This window comes from Saccopteryx leptura, chromosome 8, assembly GCF_036850995.1.
Source record: "Saccopteryx leptura isolate mSacLep1 chromosome 8, mSacLep1_pri_phased_curated, whole genome shotgun sequence".
Classification (NCBI taxonomy): Eukaryota; Metazoa; Chordata; class Mammalia; order Chiroptera; family Emballonuridae; genus Saccopteryx; species Saccopteryx leptura.
Genome location: NC_089510.1, coordinates 2,999,308 through 3,016,028, shown reverse-complemented (window position 1 = coordinate 3,016,028; position 16,721 = coordinate 2,999,308).

Below are 16,721 nucleotides of genomic sequence, written 5' to 3'. Positions count from 1 at the left end.
GGCTCTCTTTCTTCCCCACAGCAAAGAAGCCAGACGTCGCTCAGGCCTGTCCCTAACAGATAAAAAGCAAAGGACATCACATTTTTATCCGTGGTGATTTCATTCTGCTCGCTCCTCTCTGTCGACGGCAAGCCAGCCTTTCAGCAGGTGCGCCATTCAATTTCCCAACCAGAAGCCCTTCAAGAATAAAATGTGAATGCTTTATAACTCTTGCCAACACCCTGACACAACTGTTCAAATAGAACTCTAGATTAAAAAAAAAAAAAAAAGACCTCTCTAGCTATAGAAAAAAAAAAGAAAGATGAAGGTTACCCTACAAGAACTTTGGAACGAGAGAAAAGAAAAAGCCATTCATATTGGAAATATGAAATCATTTTCCTTTGTTGGAGGAGACCTTTCATTGTGTCAAAGACTCTATTAGAGCGATTGGAAGGGCAGAGCTGGGAGCCAGAGTCCCTGGCCTTCACCTCTCCCTGAGGCAGACTTGGAGCCGTGGGGGAGGGAAGAGTGGGGAACCCAGGTGGGCAGCCCTCCGCAAGTGGTGGGGAGCCATGTGGTTTTGTGAGAAGGGAAATAAACTTGAAAAATAATGAGTCTGGTTTGGAAGAACCAGAGGTTCTGTTTTACGCAACGCTATGCATTTCACTGGTCACCCCAATCTCAAATTAGCACACGATTTTTTTTTAAGTCAACACTTCCATGACACAAGACCCACAGGACCTGATGGGGAAGCGGTGTGATTACACAACACAGGGCCCCGACATCAAACACACAGCAGATGGTTATCAGAAGGCTCTCTCCTCATTACGCCCACGCGAGGGAAGGACACTGGGCTGAGAACCGCAGGAAGCCCAGCTCGGGTCTCAGACACGCCCTCCACAGGCTCAGACACGCCCTCCACAGAGAGACACGCCCTCCACAGGCTCAGACACGCCCTCCACAGGCTCGGACACGCCCTCCACAGGCTCAGACACGCCCTCCACAGAGAGACACGCCCTCCACAGGCTCGGACATGCCCTCCACAGGCTCGGACACGCCCTCCACAGGCTCGGACACGCCCTCCACAGAGAGACACGCCCTCCACAGGCTCGGACATGCCCTCCACAGGCTCGGACACACCCTCCACAGGCTCAGACACACCCTCCACAGGCTCAGACACGCCCTCCACAGGCTCGGACACGCCCTCCACAGAGAGACACGCCCTCCACAGGCTCAGACACGCCCTCCACAGAATCAGACATGCCCTCCACAGGCTCGGACATGCCCTCCACAGAGAGACACGCCCTCCACAGGCTCAGACACGCCCTCCACAGGCTCGGACATGCCCTCCACAGGCTCGGACACGCCCTCCACAGAATCAGACACGCCCTCCACAGGCTCGGACACGCCCTCCACAGAGAGACACGCCCTCCACAGGCTCGGACACGCCCTCCACAGACTCGGACACGCCCTCCACAGAGAGACACGCCCTCCACAGGCTCGGACACGCCCTCCACAGAATCAGACACGCCCTCCACAGGCTCAGACACGCCCTCCACAGGCTCGGACACGCCCTCCACAGGCTCAGACACGCCCTCCACAGCCTCGGACACGCCCTCCACAGGCTCGGACACGCCCTCCACAGGCTCGGCGAACCAGAGAGGCAAACCAAGCGCTCTCACCTGGCTGGTTGGGTTTCTTCTTTCCTTTTCATCTATAAAATGGATTTCCTAATACCTGCTCTCTCAACCTCAAGGGATAAGTTGAGATTTAAATAAGAGAGTGGAGTCATAAGTGCTTGGAACATCGTGAAGCATTTACTTAAAAGAAAGATGACGATTTCCAGCCACACTAATTATTCACACGGGAAAGATGGAGATGAAGATTCACACCCCACCAGCAAGGTCAGGTCCATGGCCAGGGGCCTGCACAGGAGAAACTGGGTAGGATTCTCTCTCTCTGCCTCCTCTCCCTCCTCTCTCTTCACTCTCTCTCCCTCCTCTCTCCTCTCTCTCTCTTTCCCTCCTCTCTCTATCTCTTTCCCTCCTCTCCCCTGTCTCTCTCTTTCTCCCTCCTCTCTCCTCTCTCTCTCTCCCTCCTCTCTCCTCTCTCTCTCTTTCTCTCTCTTCTCTCCTCTCTCTCTCTTTCCCTCCTCTCTCTGTATCTCTCTCTCCCTCCTCTCTCCTCTCACTCTCCCTCCCTCCTCTCTCTCTCTCTTTCCCTCCTCTCTCTGTCTCTCTCTTTCTCTCTCCCTCCTCTCTCCTCTCTCTCTCCCTCACTCCTCTCTCTATCTCTCTCCCTCCTCTCTCTTCACTCTCTCTCCCTCTTCTCTCCTCTCTCTCCTCTCTCTCTCCCTCCTCTCTCTCTCTTTCCCTCCTCTCTCTATCTCTCTCCCTCCTCTCTCCTCTCTCTCTTTCCCTCCTCTACCTCTTCTCTCCTCTCTCTCTCTCTCTTCCTCCTCTCTCCCTCCTCTCCCTCTCTCTCTCTCTTTCTCTTTCTCTCTCTCTCTTCTCTTTCTTGAACATGCGAACACTCCGCCCCTAACCAAAGCCAGCTATGGACAGAAACTTGGGTGACAAAAGAAAGAGTAACATTTAAGAGCAAATTAAAGATATCCTTTAACTTATTAAATAAAAAGCATGCGTGTTTTATTCTTAGTATTTCATAGATACACTATTTAATAGATACAAAATATCTTCTGTTCTTAAATATGCAAAGATGAGAAAAATAATGACATTACTACAAAGTTTTATAAATAATACAAATACAGAATACCACATAAAATATATTTGAAGACAATACGTCTGTTTACTTTCTGGGTGTCGTTATTGATGATTTCTATTTTCTTATGTTTTTAAAACTTTTCTCAATATTTCTACTCTAACTGCATATGACTTTGATAGAGAAGCACCTATAAGTTATGTACATCATTTCATAACAGACTGCCCACACCCCTCTGAACTCCCTAGAGCTTTTAGAGATATTAAAACCAATTTCCACAATTCAAATATAAGTTTCAAATGAGGTGTCTGATCACTATTCATCCAACAATTTTTTTACACAGGCCCACACTCCAGAAATAACAAAGTTAATGCCATCAAATCAGTGAATAGCATGTGGTCAGAGTTTATTGTATAGAGAACAGCTCGCGAACTGGGCGCCTTCACAGTTGAGGACGGACAGGAATCTCAGGGCAGGGGGTGAAGTTACAGGCTGGCGTGTTCCGTGAAAATGGGGAAGCTGTCCACCTTCACAATGACTTGTTACTCAGGAGGGTTTCCAGAGGTCAGGGGGTTGGTTAAGAGTGATTCTTTTATACCACTTGTAGGAAGATGACTTCAGTTTCTGGTATAACTAACTTTCTGAGGCATTTACACGAAATCACCCAAGTTCAGTTTCACTTCTGCTCAGGAAACCAGCTGGGTTTGGTTTTTGCTTATGTGACAGGGCTTAAATTGTTTTGTGTCTGCTCAGGGAATTCTCAAGTCTGGTCCCCATTTTGGATTTAATTTTACCCTCTCCCCCCCCCCCCAAATGATAAATTTAGGTGATGGGGAAGAGATAGGAGCGAACGCACCACCCATGGGAGAATCAAGGAGGCGTTCTAGAAGAACTGTTAAGTCTCATGTAGACCACCTTCCCCGCGTTGACAGAGACAGGGACCCTGTCCCATTTACCTGTCAATTTCCTGTGCAGGCCAATTCCTGCTCCTTTGTAGCCAATACTGAACTCTCCCTTCCGGCATCATGTGGTTGGTCTCTAACCGGTTTCGATCGTCCTTCCTAACAGTTCGAAGAAAGCCTCATCCGTGGCAACAGACAAGCTTTCCTCTCCCTCCTCTCTGCGGAAGGATCGATAGCTGTGAAGGGACGTGACAATACAGCAAGTGGCCGATTCTCCATGGTGGCTGGTTATTCTCTGTGTTCGAGGGGGTTTCCTGAGGACCTGAGAGGGGCCTTCGGGAGACCCCAGAACCACACTTCCCCCAAACAGATCTTTGACCACAGAAGCGCACGACACCGTGGTCCTTCCCACTCGCCCCTGTGCGCGTGTGCGGGGAATCAGGTGAACGCCCCTTCTGACCGGCAGGCAGGTCTGGGTCCTGAGCTCCTCACACCCTTCCAGGGGGGTCGCTGTCACTTCTGGTCCGCACGGGCCACAGCTGGAGTAACAAGGATTCAGACGGGAGCCTTTCAAACTCCTCCCCGGACACTGTGGCCATCTCCCTCTTTCCCACAGCGCCCACCCGCCCAATGCCACAGTAACCCGCCCCAGCCTGGCTCCGACCTCAGTCCCTGGGCAGGGTCAGCCTCTCCCCTTCCTCAGCGGGACCCCCCCACACCCGCCTGCCTGCCCTCCGCCACCTGCCGTGGGGCATGAGGAAGCTCGTCGACCGACCCACATAAAACACGAACAGCTGCTTTTCGGAGTTGCGCTCTGTTGTTGTTCATCTCTCGTTGATGCAGAAGCAGTGAGAGAAAGGGCATTCTAGGGCAGGGGTGGGGGCTTTCTCTGGGATTCTTAAATCCCAGCCCACAGAAGCCACCGAAAGTCGCAGGTGCCCATGAGTCACTTCCGCTCTTGAATGCTCTCATGCTGGAAATTCCTATCACGTGGCCCCTCCCAAGCTCACCTGCCTAGAGGGACAATGACAATCCTTCTTGTTTTCTCCTAACCCCCACCCCACCCCCCGGGGTTGAGGGCCTGAGGGTTCGCTCAGGAACTGAGACCCTGAAAACACGGTCAGGTGCTTCCGAGCGCCTGTCGGACGTGGCCGTCGACGACACAGGTGTGCATCAGAGGCGAGACAGTGTTCAACCTCCGGCCGCACAGAGGGCGTCTAACTTGCCCAAGTCCCATCCTAGCGGGCGCCGCTCAGGGAGTTCTGGGGGGACCAGCGTCCAGCACGGGCTGCCGTGCTCCCGTCACTGAGTGACCTTCCGTTTAGTGCCGGCCCCGCGACCCTGACTCGAGACAAGTGCCTGTCGCTCGGTCGCTGCTGCCTGTGTGACTGAGGCTCCGTTTCGGTCAAGGCCAAGCGTCGTTTACAACAGGGGTCCCCAAACTACGGCCCGCGGGCTGCATGCGCCCCCCCCGAGGCCATTTATCCGGCCCCCACCGCACTTCTGGAAGGGGCACCTCTTTCATTGGTGGTCAGTGAGAGGGGCATAGTTCCCATTGAAATACTGGTCAGTTTGTTGATTTAAATTTACTTGTTCTTTATTTTAAATATTGTATTTGTTCCCGTTTTGTTTTTTTACTTTAAAATAAGATATGTGCAGTGTACGTAGGGATTTGTTCATAGTTTTTTTTTTATAGTCCGGCCCTCCAACGGTCTGAGGGACAGTGAACTGGCCCCCTGTGTAAAAAGTTTGGGGACCCTGATTTACAACGTGACATGATAGTCCTTCTCAGGGCGCTGACTTTAATCTCCGTGAACATGCATGTCCACGCACGAGGGAGAGAAGACATTATGCAGTGGAAAATGTCGAGGGACGCACGATCAACTACGAAGGTTCTGATGTGGAAGGACCACCAGCCCCCCCTCGCCCCCCGGCTTTGAACGCATTTGTCCCTGAGGGTTGTTGCTCTGAGATCGAGTTGAAGGTTGAGTCCTCTACCAGTGGATGAAGATGCCCCATCTCATTCACAGGGTCAGCGTCGATGGAGACGGACAGGGAGGATACAGGTCAAGTTCACGGGACACACATGAACCACATCATTCGCCTGCCGCCTAGAAGGGGAGTCGGGGGACCCAGAACCTCCATCTCGGGTTTACTCCTCAAACCACCAGCAGGATTCTGGTCACAGCTTTGGTATTTGTTTCTTTAAACAAAGGCTCTTTGAATAATTTTTATTTTTTCAACACGACTTAGAAAAGTATCGCCTCACATTCTCAATTAGGCAAAATAAAAAATAAAAAAAATCGGCCCTGGCTGGTTGGCTCAGTGGTAGAGCGTCGGCCTGGCATGCGGGGGACCCGGGTTCGATTCCCGGCCAGGGCACACAGGAGAAGCTCCCATTTGCTTCTCCACCCCTCCCCCGCTCCTTCCTCTCTGTCTCTCTCTTCCCCTCCCGCAGCCAAGGCTCCATTGGAGCAAAGATGGCCCGGGCGCTGTGGATGGCTCCTTGGCCTCTGCCCCAGGCGCTAGAGTGGCTCTGGTCGTGGCAGAGCGACGCCCTGGAGGGGCAGAGCATCGCCCCCTGGTGGGCGTGCCGGGTGGATCCCGGTGGGGCGCATGCGGGAGTCTGTCTGACTGTCTCTCCCCGTTTCCAGCTTCAGAAAAATACAAATAAATAAATAAATAAATAATAAAAAATAAATAAAAAAAATGGAGGTGGGGTGTTCTGATGGTACCACATTGACAGGATGCTCTCGGCCACAGCCGGGCTCAGCAGGGGACAGACAGCAAGGACAGACGAGGACCACGAGCCCCCTCTCCTGAACTGCATGCACACTTAGTACTCTAGCATGTTCAGTTTGGGGGTTCACCCTTTCCTTCTCCATGAGGACCAAAAAGTAAAATAAAAATAAAAGAGCTGAGACGAACAATCGTGCTCTGAAACGGCATATTCTGGGCAAGGGAGAGCCAGCCGTGGGTGGATTCTCCTATAACTGTGTCTAAAGCTAGACAGCCTTAACTCAATCCCACAAGGTCCCCAGTCCCCTGTGTGACTTTGGATTATCAAACAACAACAAGCACATCAGAAACTCCTGGCTGGTTTCAAGGCCCGGGCTCGGAAGAAACAAGCAGGAAGTCGTTAGGGATTGAACACACGCAGCACGCGTGGGGGCGGTACCTGGACCCACTGACCCCCTGAACCCCGGTGTACAGCCCAAATCCTGCGACAGCCCCTGAGCCTCCCAGCAGCAGGCTCTGTGGGGAACAGCGGGGCCGATGCAAGGTAGACATGGATCGCGATGGGCTCCTCGGTGACCTTGGGGCTGGGGAGACAGCCCAGAGGTTGGGGAGCCCCGGAAGCCGGCAGCCCAGGCGATGTCCTTGTCGGCCGAGAAGCTGGAGCCCACAGTCGAAGCAGCCTCTGACCAGCTGGAGTGCCTTGCTGGTGCCCCTACCACCCTCCCCGAGAGCACGTGAGCTCTCTGCCAGGCGCAGGGCTCTGGGCAGGCGGAGAGAGGGACGAGGCTGGTGCCCCTACCACCCTCCCCGAGAGCACGTGAGCTCTCTGCCAGGCGCAGGGCTCTGGGCAGGTGGAGAGAGGGACGAGGCTGGTGCCCCTACCACCCTCCCCAAGAGCACGTGAGCTTCCTGCCAGGCGCAGGGCTCTGGGCAGGTGGAGAGAGGGACGAGGCTGGTGCCCCTACCACCCTCCCCAAGAGCACGTGAGCTTTCTGCCAGGCGCAGGGCTCTGGTCAGGCAGAGAGAGGGACGAGGCTGGTGCCCCTGCCACCCTCCCCAAGAGCACGTGAGCTTTCTGCCAGGCGCAGGGCTCTGGTCAGGCAGAGAGAGGGACGAGGACAGCCAGGGGCTCTTCCCAGCATCCTCTCGCTGACTTCATCTGTAAGCGCCACTCAACGCCCTGGCACCCAAGAATCCCTCGGCGAGCACCTGTTGGAAGAAGGCGGACAGCCCAGAACTGAACACTGGGAGCATCTCAATAGAGTCAGGAGCCCACAGAGCCACTCGTGAATTAAAAAAAAAAACAAAAACTGAAAGAAAGAATTATAGACAGAGGTTTGGCTTAGAGTTGGGAAACTTAATCAAGCTACCGTTGGAATTATGTGGATTTGAAAGACATGGCATTTTCAGAAATTGCCTTCTCTTAATTAAATAATGCCCAAAGTTTTCCTTCCTGCAAGTGACCAGTTCATGAGATAAAAGAGGCTCTTTGTGCAAGGTAGGAAAGCATGCAAGTCTCTTCTGTTCTCGCAGTAATGGGAACTCTGGCCTCATTCTGTTTGGGAGCACACTTTACCAAAACGCAGCTTCGCAAACCACCGTCAGAAAGCGGGCCCAGGGAAAGATGACAGAAATCGTCTTGACTCCTCAGTCGGCAAAGGCCCCTCTATGCCCAAGACAAACAACTGTGTGCCGGGCTAAACTATTAAAATATTGTGAGGCTCAGAACCAGTCGTCAGCGGGAGAATACCAATATTTTAGAAAGCATGATCACAGAAGACGAGTTCACACACACGAGAAGGTTGAAGTCTATTTGTTGGGTCAATATAAATACAAAGGGATGTGCGTTTGTAAAATATTACAGGCGGGTTGGATTTTTTTTAAAAACAGCTCCATTTTGAAAAACGGAAACATAGCGGTCGCTCTAACAAGGCGTTTTGTTCCTCGGTGTTCTCTGTGTGTTAGCAAAGAACACGATACGGAAGTCACAGCTTAGCACAAGGAAGGCCAAGGGCCGACCAACCTTCTCTATTAGAAGCCAGAGAGTAAATGTTTCCGCCTTTGCGGACCCTGCGGTCTCTGTGGCCACCACCCAGCTCGGCACTTGTGGCACAAAAGTGTCCCCGGACCGTCCCCGGAAGAACAAACGTGACGGTGAGTCAATAGAACTTGTTTAACTCAAACAGGTGACAGGCTGGATGTGTCCCGCGTCCCACCATTGGCTAACCCCACGATGTTGTCAAGCGTGACCTAATAACTGTAGTACCTGAAGTTTATTCCCCCTGCATTTTTTAAGTAGTCGAAGGTCCTATTTTCACAAAATGGGGGGTGGGGGTGGGGTGGTGAAAAATTCTGAGGAAGGATGTCATCGAGGTAACAGTTTTCTCCATGAACACGGGTCACTGAGTCAGAATGTGTCCCAGAAGACAGGGCGGGGCCCGAGGAGGTCAACGGTTGTGCATACGGAAAACAATAAAGTGGTTAAGAAGGAAGGATACAAGAATTAACTCTGTGCTTTACGTCCTCATAACCATCAACCTCCCTGGGCCCCCACCCTGTACGGCGTGATTCGATGAGATAGACCGTTGCCTGAAAAGCAAGTAATATTCTGCTAAAACATCATAATTCAGTGGTTTTCAACCTTTTTACATTTGGGGACCCCGGTAACCTCACCAGCCGGAAACGGAAGTACACAACACATGACGTTTGATCTTATCGAATCACTGTGCAAGCTGGTGCTTGATCTCTGAACTCCACGTGCACGACACCTTTCACCCCACATAAGTCTGTCCGAATGCTTTCTGTCTATTGTGCATGATCTGTAAATGCTCTGTAAATGTTCCCAGGAGCCTACAAGTTCCATCAACCACTTTTTCTAGATAGCCTAAGGCGAGGGTCACTTTTTACGGGTGCTCCTCCGCCCAAGCGTCAGAAAGGTGAAGCCCTACCCCTGCTCAGTTATTCCCCAGTAAATGGACTCTTTTCTGCATCATTTGGGCGTCCCAGAGATGACCCAAGGTGTTCCCTTGAGGACGTCTAAGATTAATATGACCTGGATCAGATATAAGAGAAGAGAAATGTTACAGTGGGTAGCTCATCAGACAAGAGCCGGGTGAGGGGGACAGGGATGGACAGGAAATATCAACCTTAGCTATGACCATCAGCTGGGAACAGAGGGCTGGCTGTGGTCTTCACGTTCCTGACGGCTCTCAAGGCAGTGGCACCCCCGTGGGAAGAGTGCGCACAGCGTCTAACAAACACGGCCGTGGCCACTGGCGGACCTCCCACAAAGGACATTAGATGTGGAAGGGGAAAAAAATAAAAGCATGCCTATGACCCCAAAACACAGATGGCACAGACCTCCGGCCACCCGTGCCAGCAGCGATGCACACAGACAGGGGCCAGGAATGTACCGGCCGGGAGGAGACAGGAATATACCGGCCGGGAGGAGAAGCCAGGGGCAGCAATGCACACAGACAGGGGCCAGGAGTATACCGGCCGGGAGGAGAAGCCGGGATGATGCACACAGACAGGGGCCAGGAATGTACCGGCCGGGAGGAGACAGGAATATACCGGCCGGGAGGAGAAGCCAGGGGCAGCGATGCACACAGACAGGGGCCGGGAATATACCGGCCGGGAGGAGAAGCCGGGGGCAGCGATGCACACAGACAGGGGCCAGGAATATACCGGCCGGGAGGAGAAGCCGGGATGATGCACACAGACAGGGGCCAGGAATACACCGGCCGGGAGGAGAAGCCGGGATGATGCACACAGACAGGGGCCAGGAATATACCGGCCGGGAGGAGAAGCCGGGATGATGCACACAGACAGGGGCCAGGAATGTACCGGCCGGGAGGAGAAGCCGGGATGATGCACACAGACAGGGGCCAGGAATGTACCGGCCGGGAGGAGAAGCCGGGATGATGCACACAGACAGGGGCCGGGAATGTACCAGCCGGGAGGAGAAGCCGGGGGCAGGGCGGGGGCCCAGACGACCAGGAGGCTCTCACTCCCTAACCAAGCTGGGCACTCCGATTCAGTCAGCGTTGCCCACACGGAAGCCTCCGAGTGTACCTCCCCTGGCCAGTGAACTTCTCCCTGCTCTGCTGTCTGCATCTCTCATCGAACACCCTTCTTCTGAAAACACGTGAACAAATAAATAAAAGTCAAATTGTAATGGACTCTCTCTCAGATGTCTGGAAGAGGTTGGAAATCTTACTAAATACAGAGAGAGAGAGAGAGAGAGAGAGAGAGAGAGATATGCACAGAGAAGAAACTGGGAATGGGATATGAGCCCTAGTCCTCACACCTTGGGAAGGGGCGTGGGCCTGGTACCCCCCCCCCACGGGACTGCAGGGAACAGGAACGCCTGTGAGACGCTGGGTGTGGATACTGGGACACCCAATGACAGCAAGAATAAGTCCGCTTTGCTCCTAGAATTGTACCCCCCCTCGCAGTGAGCCCACACAAGAGGCCGGATTTTCCTGTTGGGGAAGCCAGAGAAGTTTCTGTCCCATTATTTCAACAGAAGAGTAAATACGGAAAACACTATTACCAAAGCTTTTAAACCCGAGGAGGTCACAGCCATAGCATTCACGGGCAGTGGTGGCCACTCCGACTTACAGCGGACAGAACAGACCCTGGAAAGGGAGTTACGGACTTGTGGAAAACCGACAGGTTGCGAATGATCTGGAGCTGGAAAAGACGTATGTGTGCGTCTTCCCTGTCGAAGGTAAAGTCCTCGTTACTAAACTAAGGGTACCAGTGATAAACGTGAAGGTAGGTGCTTCTGACCCACGAGTCCAGCCAGAACCTGAAACGCACGGCTCCGTGGTGTTCTTCAGGAACTGCGAGTTGTCACACAGGAGGCGTCACCTTGTTATCTCTGGAGCAGAATTAAGGAATTGGACGACAGGAGGTCAACGTGATCCCAACAGGGAGATCTGGATGGGGGTATCGTACACTCTGCAGAAACCGTGCAAGTCACCAGGAGTTGAGCTCCCAAGGCAGCGGTCGGGAACCTTTTTGGCTGAGAGAGCCATGAATGCCACATATTTTAAAATGTAATTCTGTGAGAGCCATACAACCTGTGTACGTTATGCATTATCCAATAAAAATTTGGTGTTGTCCCGGAGGACAGCTGTGATTGGCTCCAGCCACCAGCAACCATGAACATGAGCAGTAGGAAATGAATGGATTGTAATACCTGAGAATCTTTTATATATTTTTTTTGTATTTTTCTGAAGCTGGAAACGGGGAGAGACAGTCAGACAGACTCCCGCATGTGCCTGACCGGGATCCACCCGGCACGCCCACCAGGGGCGACGCTCTGCCCCTCCGGGGAGTCGCTCTTTTGTGACCAGAGCCACTCCAGTGCCTGGGGCAGAGGCCAAGGAGCCATCCCCAGCGCCCGGGCCATCTTTGCTCCAATGGAGCCTTGGCTGCGGGAGGGGAAGAGAGAGACAGAGAGGAAGGAGGGGGGGAGGGGTGGAGAAGCAAATGGGCGCTTCTCCTGTGTGCCCTGGCCGGGAATCGAACCTGGGACTTCTGCATGCCAGGCGACGCTCTACCACTGAGCCAACCAGCCAGAGCCTGTTTTATATTTTTAACATTATTATTTTTTATTAAAGATTTGTCTGCGAGCCAGAAGCAGCTATCGAAAGAGCCACATCTGGCTCGCGAGCCATAGGTTCCCGACCCCTGGGCTAAGGGAATGTCACATACTGGGAGATATAAAAAGTGTGTAGCTCAGCAAAGAAAACAAAAGTAAATTTAAAAGCTTGGAAGGTCCGAAGATGATCTATCAGAATTTAAAATACATATAGTGTAGCTCTGGCCCAAGAGCTCATCGTCCTGATGTGCGAAAGTTCGGGGTTCGAGCTCTGGTCAGGGCACAGACAGGAACAGGTTGATGTTCTTGTCTTTCTCTCTCTCTCCCATCCTCTCTCTCTCAAATCAGCAAATTTAAAATGAAAAGAAAAAGTCCTCTGAACAAATAAAATATATATAATGTGTAGGTATACATAACTAGGTATATAAAAATATGTAGGTTCTGATATTCTAGAAATTCAGGGATACTTATTTATATGTTTATATATAGTTTAACTGTATGTTTTTCTTGGGGGTGACGATGTTATAGATGATGAATTTCGAATTTCGAAGACTGAGCTATCATCTGCCTTTTGTTTTATCTCCAACTAGGACAGACCTTTGTCTTTCTGAGCTGACAACAGCCACCAAGAAGAGAGGAGCCGCAAAAAAGTTTCCACTCTGGCAAGAATGTGAATTATCAGCGGATGGTGTGTCAAGGTCCTTCAAAGGAAAGCTGATGGAAACAATCGGACCAAACTATCCATCCCCTGCTGATTATATAGCCACACAAAGACTGTCTCATTTCCAGAAGAAAGCCATTTGACTGCCAATCCTCGGAGTGATGCAATTTACAGACAAAAGGAAACACGCAGAAATGTTTGGATTTCATTCCAGGAAGATCACCGCTCGCACTGACGGTGACTGTTTCTGTCTTGGAACCACGGTCTTGTTAGTCAACACCTAATAATGTTAATTCTGTTAGGAATCTATAATCCCGTCAGACACGTCGGTATTTATACCCACGGTCGTACAGTGTAAAAACACACGAGGCAGTGTTTTAAAATCAAGTGTCAAACGAGGAATGCCGATGGATAGAGTGGCATTAGGAATTTCCCGTGGAAAAATATGCCCACGGAGCAAGACGATCTCACGCCTTTACAAAAATTAAAAAAATAAATAAAAAAAAAGACAAAAAGCAAATAAATAAAAGACTTCTTTCCAGCTAAAATGTATGCTTACAGGCCCTGGCCGGTTGGCTCAGCGGTAGAGCGTCGGCCTGGCGTGCGGGGGACCCAGGTTCGATTCCCAGCCAGGGCACATAGGAGAAGCGCCCATCTGCTTCTCCACCCCTCCCCCTCTCCTTTCTCTCTGTCTCTCTCTTCCCCTCCCGCAGCCAAGGCTCCATTGGAGCAAAGATGGCCCGGGCGCTGGGGATGGCTCTGTGGCCACTGCCTCAGGTGCTAGAGTGGCTCTGGCCGCGGCAGAGCGACGCCCAGGATGGGCAGAGCATCGCCCCCTGGTGGGCAGAGCATCGCCCCTGGTGGGCAGAGCATTGCCCCTGGTGGGCGTGCCGGGTGGATCCCGGTCGGGCGCATGCGGGAGTCTGTCTGACTGTCTCTCCCCGTTTCCAGCTTCAGAAAAATACCAAAAAAAAAAAAATTGAAAAAAAAATAAAATGTACGCTTACAGCAGGAGGTTCTGTGACAAGAGTACTTCTCCCCGTCTTCTTTGAAAGGTGGCCAATGGCCTGTCTCGGGCCGGAAGGTACAAGACAAAGGAAGGTCATCCTACCGGCCAAATAGCCAGGAAGCTTTCACACTCGGTGGGGTCCTGTCACAGTCCCACCAGAGCCAGTCAACAGGACTCTTGTTTTTCTGGGGTAACCCTGACTGACCCCCCACACGACTGCAAGGACGTCCGAGGAACCTCCCGGGGACCCCAGAGGACCTCGGCGTGGCCTCAGGCATGTGGAAAGGCGTCACCCTCGTGGGGGCTCGAGGATCCATCTGTCTTCCCCTCCCACACAATTGTGGTTTCTGCTGCCTTCCAAGAAGTTATTTCTAACCCACGTCTCACGGCCTGCACCCTTGCCCGGGCGTCTCTGACGGTGAACGAGGAGAGTGTCCGGGAAGGCAGAGGGAAGAAGACTACAAGAACAAACAGGTACAAATGTGTGGATAACTTATTATATCTCAAGAGGAGACAGTATGAGGACAAAAAAAAAAAAAAAAATCAGTCCCTCTGCTATCACCGGAAAGGTATAGTGTGGGCTGTACAAATTCTAGTTCCGTCTGACCAGGGGGTGGTGCAGTGGATAGAGTGTCAGCCTGGAATGCTGGGGACCTCAGGTTCAAAACCTCAAGGTCACCGGCTTAAGTACGGGGTCGTCAGGTTGAGTGTGGGATCATAGATATGACCCCATGGTCCCTGGCTTGGGTCCAAAAGTCACTGGCTTGAAGCCCGAGGTCACTGGCTCAGCTGGAGCCCCCCGGTCAAGGGACAAAGGAGAAAGCAATCAATGAACAACTAAGGTGCCGCAACTCTGAGTTGGCGCTTCTCATCGCTCTCCCTTCCTGTCTGTCTGTCCTTGTCTGTCCCTCTCTCTCGCTAATAATAAAAATAAATAAATGAATACACCCAATTCCTTCTTTCAATTTACTTTCTGGAACCGACTGTCAGGAGTCCTTCCAGGTCACAGTGTTCCTGGTTCCTCCCAGAATAGCAGCACAGGTCCCGGTTCTGTCCGTGTGGACCTGCATTTCTTCACCAAGTACGTATCTGAGCCACTTTTCTCTCCCAAAGCTGAGGAGTCTGACTCTGACCGATCCATGCTGCCCTTGCTCCCTGCGCATGTATAAAAAACAAAACGAGGAGAAACAGCCGCGGTTCTACACGGCCGCCTGTCTGCCCTTTCCCTGCGTTCACGGCAGAGCGGCCGCGAAGCCCGGCGTCTCATTAATCAAGTGCCTGACGACAGGGAGGCCGGTGTTTACGATTCAAGAACAGGTTGCACAGTGTCTCTTTGCTCAGAAGTGACAGCTTCCTTGTGGGATTTGGCCCAAGACTCACTTTCCTGGCATTGTACCCCTGCCAGGGTGGTGAGAGGCTGGCACCGTCTGAGTGACCTGACGTCAGCAGCTCCTGAGACTCACTGAAAGGACCCAATGACCGAGGAACAGCTCCGGTCACAGCCCAAGGCTCTGTCACTTTATCAGTGTGACTGTTCTTACCAACTACAACAAAACAAATCAATAACCAGGAGTCAGCCTGTGTTTTGTATGACGAAGGTTAGACAGTGATTTTTTTTTTTTAATTTAGTAAGAGGAGGAGAGATACACAAACTCCTACATGCGCCCTGACCAGGATCCACCCCACAAGCCCACTAGGGGGCGATGCTCTGCCCATCTGGGGCTATTGCTCTGTTGCTCAGCAACTGAGCTGTTCTTAGTGCCTGAGGCTGAGGCCACAGAGCTATTCTCAGTGTCTGTGGCCAACTCACTCCAATGGAGCCTTGGCTGCGGGAGGGGAAGAGAGAGACAGAGAGAAAGAAGAGGGGGGAGGGAGGGAGAAGCAGATGGGCACTTCTGTGTGCCCTGGCTGGGAATCGAACCTGAGACATCCACACAGCAGGCTAACGCTCTACCACTGAGCCAACCAGCCAGGACCGACTGATGACTTCTGATGAGTTGTGCCTGAAACCCTCATGGAGCCTGACCAGTGGTGGTGCAGTGGATCAAGCATCATCCTGAAACACTGAGGTTGTGGCTTCAAAACCCTGGGCTTGCCTGGTCAAGGCACATATGGGGGTTGATGCTTCCTGCTCCTCTCACCTTCTCCCTCTCTCTCTTCTCTAGAAAGAATAAATAAAATCTAAAAAAAAAAAAGAAAGAAAGAAAGGAATCCTCATGGAGCCGGTGACATTTAAGCTCAGCCTTCAAAAGTAGGTAGCATAGAACAAGCAGAAACACACACAAAAGGTATTTTTCCCCTTCTCTGTGGAAAACACGCCTGTGCTTCCCTTCCCGACACGCTCGCCCGCGCTCCAGCAGCAGACGCGAGCACTTCCACGCCGCGCGCTTCTCCGGCACACCGGTGGTGTCTGGGACCCGGTCCACACTGCTGCCTTCGACCTGGAGGAAGCCTGGGCCCCACGAGTGAGGGGCGCAGGCCCACAGGGCACCCCGCTGTCCCCCTGGAGGGAGCCTTGGCCCCAGGAGTGAGGGGTGCAGGCCCACAGGGCACCCCGCTGTCGACCTGGAGGGAGCCTTGGCCCCACGAGTGAGGGGCGCAGACCCACAGGGCACCCCGCTGTCCCCCTGGAGGAAGCCTGGGCCCCACGAGTGAGGGGTGCAGGCCCACAGGGCACCCCGCTGTCAACCTGGAGGGAGCCTTGGCCCCACGAGTGAGGGGTGCAGGCCCACAGGGCACCCCGCTGTCAACCTGGAGGGAGCCTGGGCCCCACGAGTGAGGGGTGCAGGCCCACAGGGCACCCCGCTGTCCCCCTGGAGGGAGCCTTGGCCCCACGAGTGAGGGGTGCAGGCCCACAGGGCACCCCGCTGTCCCCCTGGAGGGAGCCTTGGCCCCACGAGTGAGGGGTGCAGGCCCACAGGGCACCCCGCTGTCCCCCTGGAGGGAGCCTTGGCCCCACGAGTGAGGGGCACAGGCCCACAGGGCACCCCGCCATGACCTGGAGGGAGCCTTGGCCCCACGAGTGAGGGGCGCAGGCCCACAGGGCGCCCCGCTTCAGACCCGGTCACATGGTGTTCCAGGCTCTCCTCCGACCTCCCC